Source organism: Chrysemys picta, unplaced genomic scaffold, assembly GCF_011386835.1.
Source record: "Chrysemys picta bellii isolate R12L10 unplaced genomic scaffold, ASM1138683v2 scaf164, whole genome shotgun sequence".
NCBI classification, from domain to species: domain Eukaryota; kingdom Metazoa; phylum Chordata; order Testudines; family Emydidae; genus Chrysemys; species Chrysemys picta.
Window position 1 is genome coordinate 1 of NW_027052871.1, and position 24,720 is coordinate 24,720.

Consider the following 24,720-nt stretch of genomic DNA (forward strand, 5'->3'; position numbering starts at 1 on the left):
AGGCGGCCAGGAGACCTGGGGGACAGCCTACAGCTCCGGCTGAGCCTGAACTCTCTGGAGCACACACTAACCTTGGCAGAGCCACAGCCCAGCATAAATTCCCCCAGCTCCATGGAAACCAACCCCTCCCCATTCCAGCTGTGCAGGGGTTTAATGTTTCCTAGGCCTGAGGCCCAGCACCCGGGGGGGGGGGGACGAACAGGGCGGGCTGCCATCCCACCTGCCCAGTAGGCATGTAGCCCGGGGGGGGAGCGCACAGGGAACCTCTGGCGAGGGCGCTGCCAAGCTTCCCTCCCCGCCCCCCGCCCCACCTCACCTCCACCTCTGCCTCCTCCCCTAAGTGCGCTGCGTCCCTGCTCCTCCACCTACCTCCCAGCACTTGCCACCACACAATAGCTGTTTCGTGGCGTAACAAGCTCCAGGAGGGAGGAGAAGGAGCGGGAATGCGGCGCGCTCATGGGAGGAGGCGGGGTTGGCAGGGGATTTGGCGAAGGGGTTGGAATAGGGGCAGGGAGGGGGCAGAGTTAGGGCAGGGACTTTGGGGAAGGGGTTTGAATGGGGACAGGGCATGGGCGGGAGGGAGCAGGGCAATGGTGGAGTCGGGACAGGGCCGGGCGCAGAGGGTGGGCAGCACCCACCAGCACCAGCAGAAGTCAGCACCTATGGCCACAGTGCCATTGACCTCCGCAAGGAGGGACTCAGCGTGAGAGGCTGAGGAAGCAGCAAGGCCCTGTGACGCTGGCAGACCAGGTGCCAGCTCATGCCAAGGTCCCCAGGCCTCACTGAGCCCTGACAAACGCAGAGCCGGGAACCAGGCTGGCTCACCAGTGTGTTCGCACTGTTAGAATAGATGTGAAGTTGATGCGAATGTGTTTGGTGTTCAGAAATGCTGAAATGCTTGTAGGATGCTGATCTCACTTATCACATCACTGGAGCCCCTGGTGTAGTTACATCAAGCGTTTGCATTGTAAACCTCTTATTGTGTAACTCAACTTCCTTGATCCCACACACACCCCGCCCCCAGACACACCCATGAAGGGGAGCCAAGCACCGACCGACACTCGTTCCATCTGTGTGAGCTCTGGGGCAAGGAAATAAGGCCTGACTGGAAAGATCTGTATCACTCCCGGGGTTGGCATTCAGGGAGGGCAAGATTTCTAAGCATAAGCAAGGGATCCACAAGCAACTTAGCTTGGGTTAGTCCTGAAGGTCGCATAGAGCAGCAGTTCTCAAACGTTTGTATTGGTGACCCCGTTCACACAGCAAGCCTATCAGTGCACCCCCCTTATCAATTCAAAACATTTCTTATATTTCAAACTATTATAAATGCTGGAGGCGAAGCAGGGCTTGGGGTGGAGGCTGACAGCTTACAACCTCCCAGGTAATAAGCTTGCAACCCCTTGAGGGTTCACGGCCCCCAGGGTTCACGGCCCCCCTGGTCTAGAACTTGCACATTACAGCAGCTTCTACTGCCTTTTGGAACCTGACTGTACCTCACTTGTGTGCGTCTGTTACCTGCTTTCACCTAGTGAATAACTCTCACTTCTTTTCCCTACTTAATAAATCTTTAGTTAGTATCACAGGATGGCTACAAGCATTGTCTGTGGTTTGAGATCTGAGGTACAACTGACCGGGGGTAAGTGACTAGTCCGTTGGGTGAGGGAGTAACCTGAATACTGCTGTGATTCTTGGTGTAAGGGCCCATCTGTCACAAAGGCTGGCTTGCCTGGGTGGCAAGCTAGACCCAGGTGCAGCCAAGGACTGTCTGTGACTCCATGGTAAGGCTGTTATGGTGCTTTAGGAGTTCATGCTTGTTACTTGGTGAAATCTTTACAGAGCACAGAGCCTGTTTGGGGTTTGTGCCCTGGTTTGTACAGTCTGCCCTGACGTTGGCACACACGTTCGTGAGCCTCTCCAGGCAGCTTGGCAGCCCCATGACCCTGCTGCTCATGCAGCCATCAGCACCGGTGCAGAGTGGGTGAGGTGCCCCCACCCCAGCAGGCAGCAGGTCCTGCCCACTCCACACTGGGGCTGCTGCAGGGCAGTGGGGATCAGGCCCCAGCTGCCAAGAGACAACAGCAGCACCAGCTCAGAGCACCTGCTACCAGTGTCACCCCGTGGCTGCTGGGCACTGGCACCCCCTGGCACCTACCTGGTCCCCCTGGCGGGCAATGACTCTCCCAGCCTTGGCGTGGTGCAGCAGCACCCGGTTGTTGAGAAGTGACGGGTCCTGTGGAGAGAGCAGCAGTGAGGGACCAGGCAGAGCACCCAGCGATGGGGGCGGAGGGGCTTGCAGGCAGGGCCCTAGCAGTGCTGAGCCCTGCTGCACCACCTGGGAGCTGCACAGAGCTGCCCTCCGTGCTGGGGGCTCCCCTCCAGTCCTTCCCTGCCCTGTGCTGGCTGATGGATTGGCCAGCCCCTCCCAGCACAGACAGGGCAGCTCAGCCCTCCCCACCCGGGATCCCAGCTGTCCATCCCACCCTGGGCCACCCCTCCTCCCCAAGATCCAGGAGCCAAACATCCCAGCCCTGAGCCCAGCTCTTCCGCGGAGCCCGTGCACAGGAGCTGCCCAGGGCCAAGTTGGGAGGCAGCGGCTGTGCAGCCCACAGCAGGACTGGCCACAGCCTGGCTGACCTATGGCTCTGGAGGAGGGAGAACGACGGCATGAGGAGTCCCCCAGGCACGGCCTCCAGAGCCAGAATAACCCCAGACTCCCGAAGGGCAGCTGGAGCTCCCAGGCACAGCCCGGGGACTCCCCTGGCCCCTCCCCGTCATCCCCCAGGCACAGCCCAGGGACTGACCCGGCCCCTCCCTGTCATCCCCCAGGCACAGCCCGGGGACTCCCCCGGCCCTCCCCCCTCATCCCCCAGGCACAGCCCAGGGACTCCCCCCTCATCCCCCAGGCACAGCCCGGGAACTCCCCTGGCCCCTCCCCCTCATCCCCCAGGCACAGCCCGGGGACTCCCCCGGCCCCTCCCTGTCATCCCCCAGGCACAGCCCGGGGACTGACCCTGCCCCTCCCCCCTCATCCCCCAGGCACAGCCTGGGAACTCCCCCGGCCCCTCCCCCCTCATCCCCCAGGCACAGCCCGGGGACTCCCCTGGCCCCTCCCCCCTCATCCCCCAGGCACAGCCCGGGGACTCACCCGGCCCCTCCCCCCTCATCCCCCAGGCACAGCACGGGAACTCACCCACCCCTCCCCACCCCCCGACAATTCCCCAGGCACAGCCCGGGGACTTCCCGGCCCTTTCCCCACATCCCTCAGGCAGAGCCCGGGAACTCACCCGGCCCCTCCCCCGTCATCCCCCAGGCACAGCCCCTGGACTCCCCGCTCATCCCCCAGGCACAGCCCGGGAACTCCCCTGGCCCCTCCCCGTCATCCCCCAGGCACAGCCCAGGGACTGATCCGCCCCCACCCCCCTCATCCACCAGGCACAGCCCGGGGACTCCCCCGGCCCCTCCCCCCTCATCCCTCAGGCAGAGCCCGGGAACTCACCCGGCCCCTCCCCCGTCATCCTCCAGGCACAGCCCGGGGACTCCCCCGGCCCCTCCCCCCTCCTCCCCCAGGCACAGCCCGGGGATTCACCCAGCCCTCCCCGCCAATCCCCCAGGCACAGCCCAGGGACTGACCCGCCCCCACCCCCCTCATCCCCCAGGCTCAGCCCGGGGACTGACCCGGCCCCTCCCCCCTCATCCCCAAGGCACAGCCCGGGGACTCCCCCGCCCCCAGCCCCCTCATCCCCCAGGCACAGCCCGGGGACTGACCCGACCCTCCCCCCTCCTCCCCCAGGCACAGCCCGGGGACTGACCCGGCCCCTCCCCCTCATCCCCCAGGCACAGCCCGGGAACTCCCCCGGCCTCTCCCCCCTCATCCCCCAGCCACAGCCCGGGGACTCCCACGGCCCTTCCCCCACATCCCCCAGGCACAGCCCAGGGACTCCCCTCTCATCCCCCAGGCACAGCCCGGGGACTCCCCCGGCCCCTCCCGCCCGACCCAATCCCCCAAGCACAGCCCGGGGACTCCCCCGGCCCTCCCCCCTCATCCCCGAGGCACAGCCCGGGGACTCCCCCGGCCCTCCCCCGTCATCCCCCAGGCACAGCCCGGGGACTCCCCCCTCATCCCCCAGGCACAGACCTGGGACTCCCCCGGCCCCTCCCCCCTCATCCTCGAGGCACAGCCCGGGGACTGACCCGGCCCCTCCCCCCTCCTCCCCCAGGCAGAGCGCGGGGACTCCCCCGGACCCTCCCCCCTCATCCGCCAGGCACAGCCCGGGGACTGACCCGGCCCCTCCCCCCTCATCCCCAAGGCACAGCCCGGGGACTCCCCCGCCCCCACCCCCCTCATCCCCCAGGCACAGCCCGGGGACTGACCCGACCCTTCCCCCTCATCCCCCAGGCACAGCCCGGGAACTGACCCGGCCCCTCCCCCCTCATCCCCCAGACACAGCCCGGGGACTCCCCCGGCCCCTCCCCCTCATCCCCCAGGCACAGCCCGGGACTCACCCAGCCCTCCCCCCCCCCCCGCCAATCCCCCAGGCACAGCCCGGGACTCCCCCGGCCCTTCCCCCACATCCCCCTGGCACAGCCCAGGGACTCTCCTCTCATCCCCCAGGCACAGCCCAGGGACTCTCCCCTCATCCCCCAGGCAGAGCGCGGGGACTCCCCCGGCCCCTCCCCCTCCTCCCCCAGGCAGAGCGCGGGGACTCCCCCGGACCCTCCCCCCTCATCCCCCAGGCACAGCCCGGGGACTCCCCCGGACCCTCCCCCCTCATCCCCCAGGCACAGCCCGGGGACTCCCCCCTCATCCCCCAGGCACAGCCCGGGGACTCCCCCGGCCCCTCCCCCCTCATCCCCAGGCACAGCCCGGGAACTCCCCTAGCCCCTCCCCATCATCCCCCAGGCACAGCCCGGGGACTCCCCCGGCCCCTCCCCCCTCGTCCCCCAGGCACAGCCCGGGGACTCTCCCGGCCCCTCCCCCCTCGTCCCCCAGGCACAGCCCTGGGACTCCCCCAGCCCTTCCCTCCTCATCCCCCAGGCACAGCCAGCGAGGAGGTGGGGATTGGCGGAGGCAGGCGGGTGACGCGCGCTGATTGGCCGGCTGTGCGCGCGGCAGCGGCAGCGGCAGCGGCAGGCGCACGTGGGCGGCTCGAGGAACCGCCGCCGTGGGGGGAGGGGAGGCGATAACGGTCTCGGCGAGTTGCCGGGGGGCAGCGCACGCCGGAGGGAGCAGCGATGCGCCATGGGGCCATGTCCAAGTTGGGCGGCCAGCCGGAGAGCAGTGAGTGCTGGGGGGAGCAGGGAGAGCGCGTGGCCTGGATGGAGGATCGGGGCCCGGGGCGGGAGAGAGCGGGGCCTGGATGAAGGATCGGGGCCCCTGGGGGGTGGGGAGAGCGCGGGGCCTGAAGGGAGGATTGAGGCCCCTGGGGGGGGAGAGCGCGGGGCCTGAATGGAGGATCGGGGCCCGGGGCGGGAGAGAGCGGGGCCTGGATGGAGGATCGGGGCCCCTGGGGGGTGGGGAGAGCGCGGGGCCTGAAGGGAGGATCGGGGCCCCGCGGGGGGGGAGCTGGGAGTGGGGAGCACAGGATGGGGGGAACGGGGAATGGGAGGCCTGGCGGTGGGATCGGGGCCCTGGGAGGGATGAAGAGAGTTTGGGGCCCAAGCCGCGGTGGGGGGAGGAGGGAGCACGGGGGTATGGTGAGTGCGGGGCATGGGGGGGGGGGGGCTGCGTTAGGAGGTACCGGGCAATGTTCCCTCTAGTTTTTGACAGGCCATGTGTGCAAAAAAATTCTTCTGTTCAAATTTTTGAAGCAGAGTTCAAATTTCTGCGCCATGAGGCAAATGCTCCCAAGCAAGTAAAATGCTTATTCATGTAAAAAGTTTTTATTTGCAATTTGTGATAATAATAGCTTTACACCATGTTATTTTATAAATGTCTTTGTCCTTTAGAAAAAGGAAATTTAACCATTCTTCATGAAGCAGAAGTTAGTTTTAAGCATTACGCTTTATGATCTTTTTTATGGACGATCAGGAGCATATATCAAGCACATATTAATCATGATCATTATCAGTCTATAGGCTTCTGCCTAGGTTCTCAGCTCCAGGCCAATGGCCGAGGGACGTAATGGCCACTGCTTCCCGCACCCCCCATTGGCCTGGAGCAGCGAACCACTGGGAGCTGAGATCTGCCAGACCTGCGGACACGGCAGGTAAACAAACAGGCCTGGCCCGCCAGGGGCTTTCCCTGAACAAGCAGTCGTCCGAGATTGAGAACCATTGGTCTAGGACAGCCCTTTCCATTCACATCTGAGGTGTCTCTTTCTGGCCCTATGCCCGGGGCGGGAGGCAAGTTGGAGCTGTGGGGACCCTAGGGCAGTGGTTCTCAACCTGTGGGGCTCCACAGACTGTCTAAAATATCCAAACGGGCCTGCACCACCATTCAAAAATGTTTAGGGGTCTGCAAATGAAAAAAGGTTGAGGCCCACTGCCCTGGGGTATTGCACCCTGATCGCTCCAACCAGGTGTTGGACACATTTGCAGAGGTGGTTTTGTTGGGGTCCCCCGTCTTCCTTCATCTTCCCACTCCTACACATCCCCTCTTAATTGCTGTTTCCCCTCACGCCTCTCTAGCCATAAGCTGAGAACAGTTAGCTGATCTCTTCGCCCTTTGCATTGCCTGGATGCAAGTCCCACTGGTAGCGTTGCCTGCAACCTGTCCTGCTGGTTCAGGGAGCACCAGCCCTAGGGGTCATGGGTCTCGGCTCCCCAAAAATTGCTAGTAAATGAATGTTTGCTGATCGGGGGCTGGTGCTGTAAAGGGGAGGAGCAGCTGACAGTATAAAACGGGACCATCCAGTGGTGTCTGTTGCGATCAGACCCGGAGCTGTCACCACACCCGGCAGCATCTGTCAGTGTTAGGCCCCAGCGTGCGTAGGAGTGTGTGGGGGGGGGGGGGGGGGGGGGGGGAGAGGGGGGGGTCAGTGACCGTTCACAAATGGAGGAGGAGGTTGGGGAAGACTGAGGCTCCCAGGTGCAGTGATTTGCCTGAGGTGAAAGAGCAAGTTGGTGGCAGAGGCCAGTCCCAGTTGGCTCCTAGTTCTGCCCTTCTCTAACCCTTGGACCCCACAGCCCTCCTGTGATTGGGAACAGAACCAAGGAGTTCTGACCCTCCGCCTCACCCCTGCTCTAACCCACTAGACCCCACTCTGTGCCCAGCGGTGATTTTTGAACTGTGGTAGCACCATGCTGAGCTCAGTGCCAGGTACTCCACAGGTGCAGTGAGAGGCTGTCCCTGCGCCAGGAGCTTGCAGCCTGAATAGACCAAGACGGGCAAAAGGTTGAGAAAAAGGAAGTATCATTTGCCTTTTCCTGATGGGGAATTGAGGCACGGATACAACCCAGAGGTCCTGACTCCAGCCTCTCCCCTCTAGACCTCACTCCCTTCTCAGAGCTGGGGAAAGGACCCAGGCGTCCTGGCTCCTAGCCCTTCCTGCTCCGACCACCAGACCTCCCTCTCAGAACTGGAGAGAGACCCCAGAGTCCTGACTCCCGTTCCTCCACCTTAGCCACAAAATAACCCTGGATGGCGTGGCGCAGGGTCAGATCAGGGGAGTTTGATTGAGACCCACCCTCCCATCCCTTTAACTGGCGTTAGGAGCTCTGCTGCCTTTTCCTGCCTTGGCGGCACTGTAGCCGAGCGGTGGTTCTGTGCGTTGTGGAGCTACTGGGATCACCTTTCCGTTCAGAGCAGGAAGTGTGTGTGTGTGTGTGTGTGAGAGAGAGAGAGAGCTACCCTTCATTCAGCAGTGTTTTGGCCTCTGGTTGAAGGCGCACCATCAAAATGCCTGTGACTAATCCCATGGGTGATGTTCTATGAATGGGATAGAGAAAGTATATGGGGTGCTTCTGTATAGGGTGTTGATATGGTCCTAATTACTGTAGTATCTGCGCACCTCACATGTGAGTACAGTTACCTTCACCGCATCTATGTGGAAGGGGCAGTGCTGTTCTCCCTGCTTTATTAGCGTCGTCCTAGGAGGATTTTGGAGATATTAAAAAAAGTGCCATCCCTAAATCAGGGTGAGAAGTCAAACTCTTTGCACGCTGGCCATCCGAAAGCTGACCTGGTAGCAGGGCAGCTGGAATGCTTGGCCTTCATTTTGACCTTTTAATTTTTGTTGTTACCTTTTCAGTATAAATTCCCTGGGATGGTGAAATGACGTGGTTTTGAACTAATGTGGAGCCGTTGAGAAATGTCGGAGCAGGGCGTTCGGGCAGCTTGGAAACGGTTTCCCAATGATTCCCAAATGGGGATATTTGTCCAACCCCCCCTATCCTGCAAACAGCTCCGGCTTTGGCACATTGGCACTTTCTGAGGGAAAAACATTTTCATCAAAAAATTCTCTCCCTCCCGGAACCTCTCCCTCCTCGCTGGGGTTCAGAGCCAGGCTCCAGCCCGAATGTCTACAGTGCAGTTTTTAGCCCCTGAGCCAGCTGTGGTTGAGCCACACGTCTTTTATTACGGTGTAGACACACCCTCAGGGAGTCTGGCGGGAGCTGAGAATCAAACCCAGGTCAGCCAGGGTAAGCGCTCTAACCACTGGACCACCCTTCCTCTGCTCAGCCTGCCTGGCAAGGCACAAGCATTTGCCAAAATGTCAGTAAATTGAAAACTGAGCAAAGGAGATGTCCTGTTGTGCTATTAACCTGTGGAACTCACTGCTGCCTGACTGTCATACCATGTTGTGTTTCTGAGAGAGACCAGGATTCTGAACCCAATACAACATTTAAGTGGACAGAGTGATAATAGTGAGGGGTAAGAAAACTAACCAAGGTGGCTGGAAAGGCTATTGACGTTCCCTCTTCAGAGCATGAGCCAACCTCTGTCAGAGGCAAGGAGGCATCTCCCCTCTGGCAGGTGATCTCATCTCGACAGGGGTCTTGCACCTTCTCCAAAGCAGCTGGTGCTGGCAGCTGTCAGAAGATCCTGGGCTAGATGGACCTTGGGTCTGAGCCAGTCCCTGTGGTTTAAAGACTCTCCAGGTAATGAAGGTCGATGAAGCTCTCCCCTGGCTGAGCCGCCCCCTGGGCTGCCTTGCTAACCTGCCTGTGAGCACAGGTGTTCCTGGCTTCCTCCTTGTGACAGCCAAAATAGAAAAGGTGAAGTTGAGAAGCAGAAGGGCTGGGATGAGGGCTGGACGGGTCGGAGTTTCCCCCCCAAGGCAGAGCACGCTGGGATTAGTGTGCGGCGAACGGTGACCTTGGCACGAGCTGGATGCTCCCATCAGCACCCCTGGGCGATGGCCCGCGCCAGGGCTGCTGGGCTACAGTCGGCTGCTCCCTTGGGCCTGGTGGAACTTAAGAAAACAAAGTTAAGCCTTGGAGATACAGGGCCGGCTCCCCGGCTGGTGCAAATCACCCTCGGGCCATTGGCATCAATGGGGCCAGATCCTCGGCTGGTGTGATGCAGTTTTCAAGTCAATACAGCCATGCGATTCACGCTACCTGCGCCTCTGGCCCATTGACTCGGTGAAAGCACCGTCTGAGCTTTTTATGTTGTTTTATATCCGTTTTCCGTGAGGAACTTGGGCTCCGATCCTGCAAGGACACAGGGGCGTAACTCTCCTCCCATGAGTAACGCTCCACATGTGGCATTAGGGTTTGCAGAGTCAGGGCTGCGGGCAGTGCCACGCTGGATTGCCCAGTATACCACTGTGCACGTGCCAGTCGCCTATCTCCCGGCTGGCTCAGAGGCAGGTGCAGTAACCCCTTAGTGACTTTCTCTGCAGCAGAAGCCGGTGGAGGGGGCAGGCAGTGGTGAAGAGGTGATTGTGGGGTGCCCTGTGCTGGGCAGATGGGCTGTGACATTGCCACCTGTGGGCCTCTTTGCACTGGTCAGTTCCCAGGCTGGTTTCTGACTCATGAGCCCTGGTCTGTTGGGTGTGCGGGGGCAGGCTGGGGATGATGATAGCTTTAAGGGAAGATATTAACTGATGTGGTTTAGTGCTTAGACTGGGATCTTTGGATGGAAAGGACACAGCGTCTTCCCAAAGACGAGGCAGGATCGGCTCTGCTGACACATGGAGAAACTGAGACGAAGGTGAAGTGACTTGCCTAGATTTGGAAGAGAACTCAGGAGTCGGGACTCCTTGTCCCCCCTGCTCTGTCCCACTAGATCCAGAGCTGGGGATAGAACCCAGGAGTCCTGAATTTCCCCCCTTGCGTGCAGCACTGCTCACCACAGCTGAGAAATGGTTACTGCCTTCCCTGACGCTACCGTGCTCCCCGCAGAGCCCCTTGCATCACGCCAGGCTCTTCTCCTTGGCGTCTCCACAGGGCTGGCAGGGTCCTTCCTCTGGCAAACAAGCTCTTGGCAACCGCATCACAGTGTGAACCTGGGAGGCATCTACCATGTGGCCATGTCTTTCTGCCTGGAGCAGCTTACCCTGCTGAGTGCCTTACTGTGCTGGTTGCAGGCCTTGGCCTGTAGGGGGCGCTTTGGGATCAGAAACTCGCAAATGGGGAAATCTGCTGGAGCGTCAGCGTTGGGCTCGCCTGAGACAGCCGCCTCTGGGGTTGGCACAGTGGAACTTTCACCCCCCGATCACCCATAGAGCGATGCCCAGGGAGCTGATCTCCCAGCGTGCGTGTGCTCCTGCCGTCGGCTGCTCCCACCGAGAGATTCCCCAGGGAGACGGACATTTCCTCTTGCAAGTTAATTGTTAAATGTGCCTGGGAGAGGGCTGGCGCTGCCCTTACATATTTTGATTTTAAAAAGACACCTGTCCAAGGTTCTAGGCCGTACTACACCATCAACACTACAGCTTGAAACCCGGCAGCGTTACATGGTCGGTCCAGCCGGAACTGAGCCCGGCAGCTGCCGCCCGGCTCCCTTCTGCCCTTTCATCTAGGAAGCAAACCCTCAGCCCTCTCCCTGCTGCGGTTGTCACTGGTCCAGGTTTCCCCGTTCTTGAAGTAGCTGTCCTGGGAAATCAGTCCCCCCTCCCGTGGTTCTGGGATCTGGCAGCAAGGACAGGGAGCCCGGCTGGCGAAGGAAGGATCACCTGGTTGGATGCCAGAGAACCGGGCACCTGCTGTTCCCGGGCTGCTGCTGTGGAGGCTGCGGCTGGTTGTTTTAACCCCTTTGTGGGCAAAGCCCAACTGGGGTTTGCGACTTTTCCGGCTGCTTTCTGCAGGTGTGTGTGTGTCTGTCTGTCTGTGTGATTGGTGCTTGCTGCCTGCATGGTTGAGAGAAGGCTACACACAGGCCTCTGCCCTTTAAGCTAGGGGGGAATCTCCTCCCCCTTCACCCCTTTTGCTGGCAGCAGTGTAGCTCCTGTATCCTCCCATTAGGGCAAAGTGATCCACGCATCGTGACGTCATTTGACTGGAGGGTTGTACGAGTGTCTCCTTGTGGGGTGCAGGTTGTGTGTTGCGGGGCGTGGAACAGGCACCCTTGAGTGGCATGTTCAGCGGGGGCAGGGGGTTTGAGGCACAAGTGCGCCCCTTTGGTAGGCGCTGGGGGCTGCATTAGCCCTCCCTGACGGGGTTCTTCGGTGTGTCCAGGGGCAGGCCTGGGGGTGGGGGTGTTTTGGGAGCGCCCCTGCATGGACCTCTCTCTAGCCAATCCCCAGCTGAGCCACCCTTTGTGGCCAATCAGGCACTGCCATCCCCCTTTGTGACTGCATGCCTCTTCACTGAGCGGGGGGTGGGGGGGCTGAAAGGGGAGCTGTGTCCATTAGGCTGGGTGCCCCACCACTCCTCAAAAAGAACAGGAGTACTTGTGGCACCTTAGAGACTAACAAATTTATTAGAGCATAAGCTTTCGTGGGCTACAACCCACAGGAGTACTTGTGGCACCTTAGAGACTAACAAATTTATTAGAGCATAAGCTTTCGTGGGCTACAACCCACTTCTTCAGATGAAGTGGGTTGTAGCCCACGAAAGCTTATGCTCTAATAAATTTGTTAGTCTCTAAGGTGCCACAAGTACTCCTGTTCTTTTTGAGGATACAGACTAATACGGCTGCTGCCCTGAAACCACCACTCCTGACTCCTCACGCTGCTCCCTTTCTGTTTCCCTTACAGTGAAGGAGTTCCTAGCCAAAGCCAAAGAAGACTTCCTCAAGAAATGGGAGAACCCCTCCCAGGTACTGTGCCCCCAACCCAGATCACCTTCTCACCCCCACCAGCACCCCCCAATCAAGGCCTCTGTAGCCCCAGGCTGATTACTCTGCAATCACCCCCTGGATCTCTTTCCCCATCGCTGAGCCACCTTGCCACACAGCCTCTGCTAAGGGTCTGGGGTTATTTTTGCTCCTGGGGCTGAGTGGACCATGTTGCTCTCCACCCCCCCCCCCAATCTGCCCTCTGGTAACTGGAGGGCCAAGAACTCTGTAGGTTCAACTCCACTCTGCTGGTCGAGAGGGACACTAACCATGTGGGACTCCTCCTGATCCAGCCTGTCTCCCCCTGCCGCATCCTCCTCCCAAGGCCCCAGCGTGGTCGTCCAGCCCAGCCCCAGATTGGCTCCCGGGGGTTGTGTTAACAGGGACTCTGTTCAAAGGGCCTCCGTTTGCTGCCTGTGCTTGGGCGCAGTGCCCGAGTTTGTAGGTGCCGGAAAAGCTTTTGAGGTCAGCCCTGGGTCTGTCCCCACTGGAAATCCCGCCTGGGGTGGTTGTGCAGCACTTTCACTTTGCTAGTCCTCCCGCACACCCTGTGTCATTAACGCCATGGCACAGATGGGGAAACTGAGGCCCAGAGGGGGAAGGGACTTGGTCAAGGGTATAGGAAGTTGGTGGCAGAACTAGGAAGCGATCTTGTGACTCCTAGTTTCCTGCCCTCTGACCACTGCACTTCATTCCCTCTCCGCACAGACCGAGGGCTAGAACCCAGGAGTCCTGACTCCCAGCCCCTCCCCCGCCTCTTACGCACCAGCCCCCACTGAATGGAGCTGGGCGGGTCGCCTGTCTGGAACTGGATTTTGGTTCTGCCTAAGGAGCAGGGAATCCCTTGTCCGTGTCTCATTCAAAATGTAGCGGTTTCCTTTGGCGCCCTCTGGTGGTGAAATATGACATCTACTTCATATCAATGTTCTCAAGAACAACCCCCTCATGTTTCAGAGTAGCAGCCGTGTTAGTCTGTATCCGCAAAAAGAACAGGAGTACTTGTGGCACCTTAGAGACTAACAAATTTATTAGAGCATAAGCTTTCGTGGACTACAGCCCACTTCTTCGGATGCATATATAAGGTGCCACAAGTACTCCTGTTCTTTTTGCGGATACAGACTAACCCCCTCATGGTCATTAAAGACCCCTCCAGTCTTGCAGTGCAAATCCTACTGTCCCAGGCAGGTTCCTTCCTGGTGCCCCCAGGACCAGTCTGTCCCCCCGTCAGGTTTGTTTTCCCCCTTCCAGAACACGGCCAGTTTGGATCAGTTTGATCGAATCAAGACCCTGAGCACAGGCCCATTCGGGAGGGTGATGCTGGTGAAACACAAAGAGACCGGGAATCACTATGCCATGAAGATCCTGGATAAACAGAAGGTGAGACGCAGGAGGCTACCGCGGAGATCTGGCCTGAGGCCGTGGAATCCCCAGTGAGGGGGAGGGATATGGAGCAGAACCCTGCGTGGGGGTGCAGAAGAGGGGAGTGTGTGGGAGGGGCCAGCAGAAGAAGATCTGACTTTTCATTACTCATCAAACTGGAGTATTCCTTCAAGGTAGATGTCCTTTGCTTGCCAGCCCAGTCCTGGGCTGCGTCCCTGTCCCCCCCCCCGATCCCACAATCCCCTCGATTTGTTTCCTATTTAAAACCAAAGCTGTGCTGAAGGGGTCGAAGGGCACAGTCTTCGTCTCTTATATCTTGAGAACAAACGTTCCTGGCGTGACATCTAGGATCAGGTTTGGAGCTAAGAAAAATCAATTTTGATCATTCCCCTTTTTCAGTCTCTTCTGTTCTGCTTTTGACTCCAGGTTTTGAACAGTGATACTCCCTCCCCCCACCCCCAACCTGGTCGGTTTTGCTTTTGTTTCTAGTCAGTTTCAGTTTCCAGCTCCCTTGCGCTGTCCCTAGGGCATGAGCTCTGCTTTGCTGTGCGGGGGGCGGGGGGGTGTCTCAGAGGAAGTCCTAACTTCATGCACAATTGGCTTTGTGGAGACTTTGAAACCATCACGTGGGATTGTTTCCTCCTGATGGAGTTGTGACGGGTTGGATCACAGAAACCCCCTTGGGAGCTGCCACCCGATGTGCAAAGACTACCTCTGCTCCTGTTTTCCCTGCCAGCTCAGGACTGCAGCACCCTGTCTTGCTGAGCCAGACACTCCAGTCCGCTCCAACACAGACCCAGGGTCTGAATCACTTGTCCCAAAGCTGCAAGTTTACCTGAAAAGAGCTCACAGAAGTGTGCTTGTCTTTAGCACTCAGATGCCCAACTCCCAATGGGGTCTAAACCCAGATAAATCCGTTTTACCCCGCATAAAGCTTATGCAGGGCAAACTCATAAATTGTTCGCCCTCTATAACACTGATAGAGAGGTATGCACTGCTGTTTGCTCCCCCAGGTATTAATACATACTCTGAGTAAATTACTAAATAAAAAGTGATTTTATTAAATACAGAAAATAGGATTTAAGTGGTTCCAAGTGGTAACAGGCAGAACAAAGTAAGTCACCAAGCAAAATAAAATAAAATGCACAAATCTATGTCTAATCAAACTAAATACAGTTAAGTTCCTCACCAGTTCCAGAATGCTCCCTTTTACAGGCTAATCTCCTTTTAGCCTGGGTCCAGCAATCACTCACACCCCCTGTAGTTGCTGTCATTTGTTCCAGTTCCCTTCAAGTATCCTTGGGGGGTGGAGAGGCTCCTTCCTTAGCCAGCTGAAGACAAAATGGAGGGGTCTCCAAAGGGTTTAAATAGACTCTCTCTTGTGGGTGGAGACCCCCCTCCTATGCAAAGTCCAGCTCCAAGATGGAGTTCTGGAGTCACCTGGGCAAGTCACATGTCCCTGCATGACTCAGTCTTTACAGGCCGCAGCCATTGTCCACATGGTATCTTGCATGTCTCCAGGAAGACCTCTTATGTGGATTGGAGCATTCCAAGATGCATTGTTCTCCAAGTGTTTCCTGATCAGGTACTTAACCTGGCAAATTCCTTCCTAAAGAAGCTGACCAAATGCCTCCCAAAGCTCACTTAGAAACCAAGCCAGCATACAGCCCATATTCTTAACCTCAAGTAGAAAACGATCTAGATGTACAAATAGGATGAATAGATACAGTAGACCAGAACCTTTACGGAGATATATTACATGGCACAGGCAGCACAAAACATATTCCAGTTATGTCATACATACATTTATAAGCGCCCCCTCCCCATAAAGCCGTATGGGGTACACTGTCCCAGGAGTTTCTGTGAAAGCTAAAATTCAAGCCCCGGCAATGGGGCTTGGACCCTCTTCTCTGAACCTGGCTCTTGGGGCCTGTGAGCTACACCCTGTGTGTAGGGGGGAGAGCAAAGAGAGTTGTGCCTTCGAGCTCCATAGCACCCCCTGTGGCCGGCCTGATTAAAGAGGGGCTGGCTCTGAAGGGAGACCTGTCTCCTGTCTGTCAGCCTGAGGTTAATGGGTTGTAGCGACGAAGAGTCGTCAGCTCAGAGGAGGCTGCAGGGTAAATCGCAGCCCCTGCGGCAGCCTGGAGACTAGGGTGATGGGCGTGTTAGTGACAGGCAGTGCTGGCAGAGTCGTTTTCTTGGGGCCCCTCATCGTTCTTGGGTTAAATAGCTTTGATCTCTGGCCCCTTGTCTGCAGAAGCTGCTTCAATGGAAATGTCACCCCTGCTCCGTGCCATGTAGCTCTTGGGTGACACAGTAGCACTGGGGCCAGAGGCTGCTGTTACACAGGCTGGCTCGCTGAGCCAATCGATTCTCCTACGACAGTCTTGCCTGATATGTGCTGACTGGGCCCCATCAAGGTACCACTAGGGTGTTGGGGGCCTGTTTAGCTGGTACAGGGTCAGGAAGGCCCACGTCACGCAGAGCAGAACTGTCTGAGCAGGGAGACCAAGGATGGGCTGAGCTCCCTTCGTCCCCTTAGAGACAGCAGGGTTCAGGCATTGTTCCCCTTACGCTCTTGGGCACCCACCTTTACCCTGCTCCTGGGGCTCAAGGCGTAATCCTCTGACTTTAGGCACCTGGCCTCACCCTTCGTAGGCTCAGGGCGTCACCTCACACTCTGCGGGTTTGCAGAGTCTTTTCCCAGTGAAAGAGCCTCACACAGAAATATCCTTAACCTCTGTTTATTAACAGTTACTGTCCCAGACTCACAGGTCATGCCCACTCTTGGCCCCATGCAGTCCCTGGGGGAACCTCCTTCAGTGTGACAGCCCTTCTCAGGGGTCCACTTTCTCTCAGGGGTTAAGCCCCTCCACCTCCTGGAACCACACCTCTCTGAGCCTTAGCACACCTGTCTCTTGCCATGGGTCCCCTAAGGGAGTCCACTCGCTCTGGACCTCCAGGGCCTTCACTCCCAGAGGGAATAATACAACCCCGTTCTCTAGACCGGAGGCACTCTCAGCCAGCGTAAAACAGGAGGGTTTCTTGAGCGGCTGAACACAGCATAGGAAACTCTCAGGGCCCTCGGGCCTGGCCTCCCTCAACCCAGCACATCCAAGTCTCGCCTGCATCCAGGTGGGCTCTGCCTGCTCTCTCTCTCCAGACCCGAGCCCCCCTGCTTCCCAGCTGGGCATCTGATACCACCAGTAGCGGGGTGCAGGGGGAGCAGCCGCATCCCCCGCCTTCCCAAAAGCGGCCGGAAGAGTGGGGGGGGGGCGCACGGCATGTGGCCTGCAGCACGGCCCACCAGTGGCGGCCGAAGAAGCGGGCGCGGCATGTGGCCCGCGGCTGGAGGAGTAGGGGCGGGGGGCGCAGCCTGGCGGCCTGCAGCGTGGCCAGCCACCATGGGGGGGCGGCGGGCACGGCCGGAGGAGCGGGGGGGGAGCACAGCATGGTGGCCGGAGGAGCAAGGGGGGGAGCCACGGGGGTGGCACGGCAGGGGAGGAGGAGCCATGGGGGGGAGGGGCAATGCGGCTGGAGGAGAAGCCAAAGCGGGGCGCCTTTTTTATATTTGCTCCCCCTCCTCTTAGAAGCTGGCTACGCCACTGGATACCACCTCCCCCAAGTCCAGCCTATGTCCTTTGTCCTGGTAAACAGGGTCCCCATGGCCTCCTCTCCTGTCAGCTGTCCTCTGGCCCCCTGTGTCTGGAACCGCCTGGTCAGGTCACCGGGGTCCTCTCTTCACAGCCCCTTGTCTTCCCACTGGCCAGAACCAGAACTCCCAAGCTGGGCCTCCTGGTCACCAGGTCACCAGTCGCTGGGGTATCCATTCTCCAGGGCCATAGGCTGGGGTCCCAAGTTCTGTCACTGGTCCTCCGTAACAACAAGCTCCCTCTCCCATCACCTCGTTAAACCAGTAACACCCAGGGAAACTGAGTCCCACCCCCTCTACATGCAAACCATTGGAAAAAACAAGGGTGCTCTGTGCTCATGTTCTCACCACGGAGCCGGGCAGGGTCTCACTAGCGGAATGGCTTTGTTGGGCTCAGCGGAGTTACTTCGGAGGCTGCTCTTCGACTTTGCAGCTGCAAGGGAGGATGAAACCAGCCTGGTCAATTTCACACTCTGCTTTTGAGAATTTTCACTTCCTGCTTCCGTTCCTTTGGGGTGTCTGACCTGGCGGCAGGTTGGATTTCCCCTTTGATCATAGACATCACAACTGGGAAATCCATCTTGGGCCTGCCCGTCCCTGCCCCTAGACCAGAGGTGTGGGGAGGGGTTGGATTTTCTAGGGCTCTAGCACTAAATATTCCACGCAAATAAAGCTCGTGCCCTCTCATTAGTGAGTCTCCCCCAGCTGCCTCTGTGCAGCAACTCCCACTGCAGGTGTGTGCCCGGGACCTTCCGCACCACAGCACAGTCCCTCCGGCCCTTGAGCTAAAGGAGTAACAGCAGCAGCTGGCGGCAGTAGTAGGCTGTCATCTCCCAGAGAGCGGGTGCACTGCATTGTGTGCTATGTGGAAGCCAGGCCAGTGCATCAGGCTCCCTGGGGACGTGTGGGGTTAGCACCCAGAAAGGGAAGGGGTAATAAAGGAGCAGGGTGTGGGGAGCAGTTTCATCCTGGTGTCGCAGGCGCTGACGGGGGCTCGGAGTGAATCTTGCACTCCGTTGCTGCTGCATTTCCTTCTAGGATAACTCCAATCTGTACATGGTGATGGAATACATCCCGGACGGAGAGATGTTCTCCCACCTACGGCGGATCGGGAGGTTCAGGTGAACGTTGCCATGGGAGCCGATGTTGGGGACAGTGTCGCTAACGGTTAGAGCTGGGTGGCTGTTAGACTCCTGGGTTGTATCCCTGGCTCAGGGAGGACAGTGGGATCTAGCACTTAGAGGAGAGGGACTGGGAGTTGGGACTCCTGGGTCCTTTTCCTGCCTCTGCCATTCACTCCTTGTGGGAAGGGGGGAGAATCACTCTGTGCCACTGTTTCCACAGCTGTGAATTTGGGATTTAGTTCAGTAGAGAACTAGACCTATTATCCACTAGCAGCATCTGCAGCGACGCTGGCTTTGATTCTCATGTTGCAGGGCGTGACCTGATCCCCAGCTGGGCTGGTCAGGAAGGGATTCCCTATGGGGAGGGCTGCTGAGGTCTTCTGCCAGCACTAGCCACAGTCAGTGGCAGGGATGCCAGGGCTAGATGGAGTCAGGCTGGAAGGAGCTGGGGGTCCATGGGTGTGTGTGTTGGGGTTACGGGGGGGATGCTGGTCTGGGAGGGGCTTGCCCTGGGTTGCCTGGGATGGAGTCAGGGGTCTAGCAATGGGGGTGGGATGTGTGTGCTAGGTCTAGTGGTCTGGGTAGGGCAGATGGGGCCACCTAGCCTAGAAGCGTTGGGGCATCTTGCCTGGAGATCTATAAGGAAGGTGAAGGTGGGGGTGGCAGGGGGCCGAGGGTGCTGGGCTGGCTGAGAGGGGGCGGATCTGGCCCACGATTCCCACGTTCTCCTCACACCTCATTGCAGTGAACCTCACGCCCGGTTCTACGCTGCTCAGATCGTCCTGACCTTTGAGTATCTGCACTCGCTGGATGTCATCTACTGAGACCTGAAGCCAGAGAATCTCCTGATAGACCAGCAGGGCTACATCAAGGTGACGCTGCTGCCCCTCCCCCTCTCCTTCCCTTCCCCATCCCAGAGCTGGCTCCTGGCTCCCTGCAGTGACTTCCTCCCTGCCCAAATCTCTCTCCTGCCATCCCCTTGCCAAAGCCAAGACACCCCAACACGGCCAGAATACATCAATCATCTGCTCTTCCCCTCCCCCTCCTGCTGTCACAGCCTCCGGGCTGATCCAGCTTCTCCCCTCTCTGTGTTTTGGCTCCAGGTGATGGATTTTGGTCTTGCCAAGTGGGTGAAAGGCCGAACCTGGACTCTGTGTGGGACCCCGGAATACCTGGCCCCCGAGATCATCCTCGGCAATTTGAGCTGGGGAAGGCCTGTCCGCTGCTTGATCTCTAGCTGATCCCTGGTCACCAGGTGGTTCCTCCCGCCCCCCAAACGTTCGGTGCATGACCCTGGCCTGCTTTCCCCAGGCAGGGTTATAACAAGGCTGTGGACTGGTGGGCCCTGGGCGTCCTCATCTATGAGTTGGTGGCTGGTTACCCCCTGTTCTTCGCGATACAGCCCAATCGGATCTACGAGAAGATCGTCCTGGCAAGGTATGTGGGCTGGGGGAGGGGACACTTGTGTGATTTGGGGGGAGTGTTGCCAGCGAAAGGGGGGTGCCACGTCTCAGCGACTGATCAGAGAGATGCTCACACGCTGCGCCCCCAACAGGCTCATGCCCTCCCATGCTCCCCCAATCCCCAACACGTGGGCATCCTCCCTGTCATGTACCCCATTCCCCCTGCACCCCAACACATAGACCCTCCCTTGCCACGTACCCCTATTTCCCCAACACATGGACTCCATCCCCCATCCTACCACCAATGTGCTCCCTGTAACTCTTATGGGGACTCCTGGAACAGGTGCCTTTGGTTTTCTTGTACGCTGTTGTGAGTTGCAAAACCCTCCACAGCCCTGTTACGTTGCAAGACTAAACATTCCTTAAACACATCAGTCATCTCCAGGCACTGGTAGAGCACTCATCGCCATAGTAACCAAGAGCCCATAATATTCCTCTGCCCACCCCAGCGCCTTCTCGCCAGGATCTCCGAGAACTCGTGTTGGACACAAGTCAGCTTTAAAGCTAGTGGGGAACTCAACAGGCCTGGGTTCTGTTCCCGGTTCTCCTACCAGCCTGCTCAGTGACCTTGGGCAAGTCACGTCTCCCTGTGCCTCAGTTTCCCTTTATGTAAAATGAGTATAATGATGCGGCAGCCCTGCTTTGAGATCTGTGGAGGAAAAATGCTCAGTAAGAGCTGGGGGGGGGGGGGGTGGATGCTACTAATTAACCATTTCAGCTCCTGTGTCAGTCCTCAGTAGCCTCCCACCCCACCACTTCTTGTCCACTCATTGTCCTGCAGTGTTTTTAAAGGGCTTGTTATTTATTATTAGGTGTATTACGATAGTGCCTACAAGCCCCAGTCATGGGTCAGGACCCCATTGTGCTAGGTGATGTACATATTAGGTGTATTATGGTAGTGCCTAGGCACCCCAGGTGTAGCCCAGGACCCCCTGTGCAAGGGGCTGTACATTACTAGGTGTATTATGGTAGGGTCTCAGCACCCAGGCATAGCCATGCAAGGGGCTGTACATTATTAGGTGTATCTATGAATCTAGCCACGAGGGCAGGGCAGGTAAAATCCAGACCTCTCTCTCCTTCCCCACCCCAGTTCCGGTTCCTGTCTCACTTCAGCTCGGAGCTGAGGGACCTGCTCCGGAACCTGCTGCAGATGGACCTCACCAGACGCTTTGGCAACCTCGAGAACTGGGTCAACGACATCAAGAACCACAAGTGGTTTGCTACCACTGACTGGAACGCCGTCTACCAGAGGAAGGTAGGAGGGCAGTGGTGGGTGGCGGCTGGCAGAGGAGAGCCTGGGTAACTTCCACATGCATGCGACCTCCGTCAGCAGGAATTGAACCTGGGATCATCAGTGCCCAGGCCTGTAGGAGTGCATTGGTTCCTGGGACTCTGTAGCAGGGTGTTGTGGCTGGGTCCAGCCACTAGGGGGTGGTATGCTCACCCAGCATTGGTTTAAAGTAGGGAGCCCTCAGTCACCTGTTTGTAACATGGTGGCAAAAGCATGGTCCAGTCCCCACCCCCTGAGGATAACAGCCTACTACTGCTGCTGCCAGCTAATGGCGTTATTCTTCTAGCTCCGGTGGGAGAGGGCTGTGCTGAAGGTCCTGATTAAAACATGATGATGCAAGTGGGGGCTCTTTCGGGGATCCAACGGGCTCATGACTCCCTGCCCTTCCCTGATTGCAAAGTGAGAGGAGGGAGTTCTGGCTAGAAAAAAGGGGGCTTGAGGAGGCGCTGATCCTGCGTCCCTCACCTGGTTGCTAAGGGGCCCGATCCTGTATCTCTTAAGAGTGCTGGTGGCCCTGTTCCTGGGCTCCTAAGCAGGGTTATGGGCTCCCCCTTCCATGATTGAAAAGTGTGAGGGTTTCTGACTGGATTGGGGGACGAGGGGGGCTGATCCTTGCCTGCCTTGTTACAAAGTTGGGGGCCTGATCGTGCGCCCCTAGCAGACCCAGGAGTGGGGTGGGGGGGATACAAATGTTGATCCCTCACCTCGTGCCCAACCTGGCCCCCCCCTCCCTTTTCAGGTGGAAGCTCCCTTTATACCAGAGTGCAAAGGCCCGGACGACACGAGTAACTTCAATGACTCTTAGGAAAAGGAGATTCGTGTCTCGATCACTGAGGAGTGCGTCAGGGAGTTTGCTGAGTTCTAGGGCCAGTAGCCCTCCCCCCAAAATCCCCCTTTCCCACAAAGAAGCTTGAGAGTCCCATCTAGAGGGTGGGGATATCATCCACCCTGCCCCGGACACACGTCTGTGTCCTCTGACAAACCTTGTTTCACTGGAAAAAACAAAACAACCCCCCTCAGCCCCCACTTCCTCTTTAACAGTGTGCTTTTTGTAAACATATTTGAAACAATTACCGATAAAGTTTGGTTTAAAAAAAAATAATGGGCTGTTCGGCTCTAGGGGACGGTTGTTGTTGCTGTGATGAGCCGGGAGCTGTTCCTCTCCCCGGAGGCTCAAAGAGTTCAGGGATGTGGCTGGGGGGTCGGCGGCTGCCATTAGCGGTATCTGAACTCGCCTGGAGTTGGCAGCCCAAAGGGACGAGCGTCCGCGCTTAAATGGGGAGGTGGCATCTGGTCGATGGATAAACGGGCATCGCAGGCAGTAGGGGAGAGGTTATTTTATCGCTGTGTCGGGGGGGGGGGCGGGGGGGGCCACAGCTGCTGGAATGCCATGGCCAGGTCTGGCGCCCACAATTCGAGGAAGAAGGTGAAAAATTGGAGAGGGGCAGAGAGTTGCCATGAGAACGATTAAATGGGGGAGGGGGGAAACCTGCCTTATGCTGAGACGCAAGGAGCTTCTTAAAGCGAAGGTTAAGGGGTGCCGTGATCCCTGTCTCGAAATAGCCAGGGGAATAACTCTGTGATAATGGGCCAGTCCCGCTAGCAGACAAAGGTCTAAGGAGAGCCCGTGGCTGGAAGCTGAAACTAGAAATATTCAGACTGGGGAAAAAGGGCAGATTTTTAAGCGGGGTGTAATTAGCCATTGGAACCATTCGCCAAGCATCGTGGTGGATTCTTCATCACTGACGCTGTTTAAATCGAGATGGGAGGTTTTTCTAAACGATCTGCTCCAATTCCAACAGGAGTTGATTCAGGGAAATCCTGTGGCCTGTTATGCAGGTCAGACGAGGTGCTCACAGTGGTCCTGTCTGAATCGATAATCTAGCCATTTCTGAGGCCGGGGCTGGGGAGGTGAACAGTGTGCAGGAATGCAGTGCGCTAGCGGAGTGGGGATTGCCAGAAGCAGAATACTTCCATCTAAATGTGGCTATGTACACACCTTCCTTATTGCAGGGAAACTCCTTCCATGTGTGTGAATCTGCTTCCAAAGGGGATCAGGTAATGAGATGCCAGCTAATTCCTGGTGTGGGAGGAGAGAGAGGAAACCTCTGTGAATGAGGGGCAGTTTATCAGGAATAAAATGGAAGTGATGAGCCCTTCTGTACAGCCCCTTGCACAAGGAGGTTCCAAGTGCAATCAGGCTGGAAACCGATTGTGTTTTGTGAAAGAATTGGAGGGTTTCAAATTTGTTCCCATTCTACATTGGAGAGAGTCAGAGCAGGACCTTGAACGTGGGTCTTCCACAGCAGAGGCGGGTGCCCAAAACACTGGGTTACTGGTGGGTCTCAATTGGGCCTGAGAAACCTTTCATTGAAACCAATCTGTCCTTGAAAAGTTTTGTTGTCTATAAATCCACTTTTTCTGGCGATAAAACTCCCGCCCAGCTCTGCCTCTGGCCGTCACTGCCTGTATAAAGGAGCACGGCTGCAATTTCTTAATGTAACCGTCATATAGTTACTGGTAGCAACCTTTGTGCTTTGGGCACTAGGCTGACACTATTCGTGTGTGGGGTTTTTTTTTTTTTAAAGTACCAGTCACCAAATCATGCGAGTTTGATTAAAAAGCAATCAGGGCTTGTCTGCATGGGGAAATCTGAGCTTAGTCGCTATGTGCTACTGTAGCTCTTTCAGTTAATTTCCCCAGGTGGAAAAACCCTCCCTGTCTCGCCCTCTTCACTGCAGAGAAAAGCTTGAACCAGGTGACTTTTATAAGTTCCCATAGCAGGAAGTGAATAAAAACATCCTGCCAGGTAGTTATAAAATCTCATGATTTTGAAGCCAATCTCAAGATTTGGTTTGAGGCCCATCATTATTTTTCAGCGGTTGGGGTTGGCATCACTGCAACTACAGCAGCAAGGCAAATAGCCTTCCTACTTTGCCCAGTTTCCGCTTTGCAGCATTTTCTCTGGTCTCTGTTGCTGTCTGTCTATGGGCAGATCCCCTGTTTGTCTGGTGTGGGTCTTGAATGAGTGGGGGCCTAAAAAGGGAAACATGGGTGTAAAAATTGGCAGAGGATTTTGGGGTGGGGGTGGGCATTGGGCCTAAACTACTTTTACTTCTGTTCTGTTTAGTTTTTACTTTGAGTTTGATGCAACTAGCTCGAGGCAACTTTATTTTTGAACAATTGCAATTGCTTGGGAGAGTACACGGGGCAGGTCTTTGTTAAAAAACAATGAAAGCAACTTTTATACCTTTTATTACATATAATAAGGAGCAACAGCTGCACTTTGTTATACTTTTTTTGACATTTTATTTTTTTATTAATTTTTGCTACAGTTCACATTTTATTTTTATTTACTATAAGGTCAAAACAGTATTTTTTTACTGTTTGTTTTTATTTGCTTTTTTGCTTTTTACCCGTCTAGGCCTTTAAGTTTTGCGTTAATAGACTCAGTGTCAGCCTGACTTTGTTAGCTTGACTTTTGCTTTATTTCTAGAGACTTAGGATATTTATGTTCAAATTTCTTTTATTCCTTTTTTTACTTCCACACTTTTGTGCTTCCAGCGCAACTATTAATTTTAAACTTTTGATATATCTCTGTGATTTTTTTAAACAGGAACTGTGAAAATAAAAAAAAGCAATAAAGG

The 24,720-nt window shown here is 56.9% G+C and overlaps 1 pseudogene; it reads left to right on the forward strand.

The window, feature by feature from the left end:
* Positions 1–5,232: 5,232 nt before the first annotated feature.
* Positions 5,233–22,194, forward strand: LOC135978194 (cAMP-dependent protein kinase catalytic subunit alpha-like; annotated as a pseudogene).
* The last annotated feature ends 2,526 nt before the right edge of the window (positions 22,195–24,720 follow it).